The sequence below is a fragment of the Sander lucioperca genome, chromosome 13, assembly GCF_008315115.2.
Source record: "Sander lucioperca isolate FBNREF2018 chromosome 13, SLUC_FBN_1.2, whole genome shotgun sequence".
NCBI lineage: Eukaryota > Metazoa > Chordata > Actinopteri > Perciformes > Percidae > Sander > Sander lucioperca.
In genome coordinates, this window is record NC_050185.1 from 13,335,001 (window position 1) to 13,335,235 (window position 235).

The following is a 235-nucleotide window of genomic DNA, read 5'->3' on the forward strand; positions in this document are numbered from 1 at the left end:
CACAGAGGTGGGGGAAGAGTGGTGTGGGCTGTAGGACAGCAAAGGCCCACAAGGTCAGAGTAGGCAGTGTATATGGTTGTTTTTCTCTGTTTTTTTCTCTCTCTCAGTGGTGGAGCTGTGTGCTGCCTCCCCGGGTCTCTCCTCTATCTGGTCAATACCACCACGCAGCTTCTGACGATCAATGGAGGGTCAATACCTCTCAGACGCCTGCCTCTTTGTGCTTTCACTGATTTAG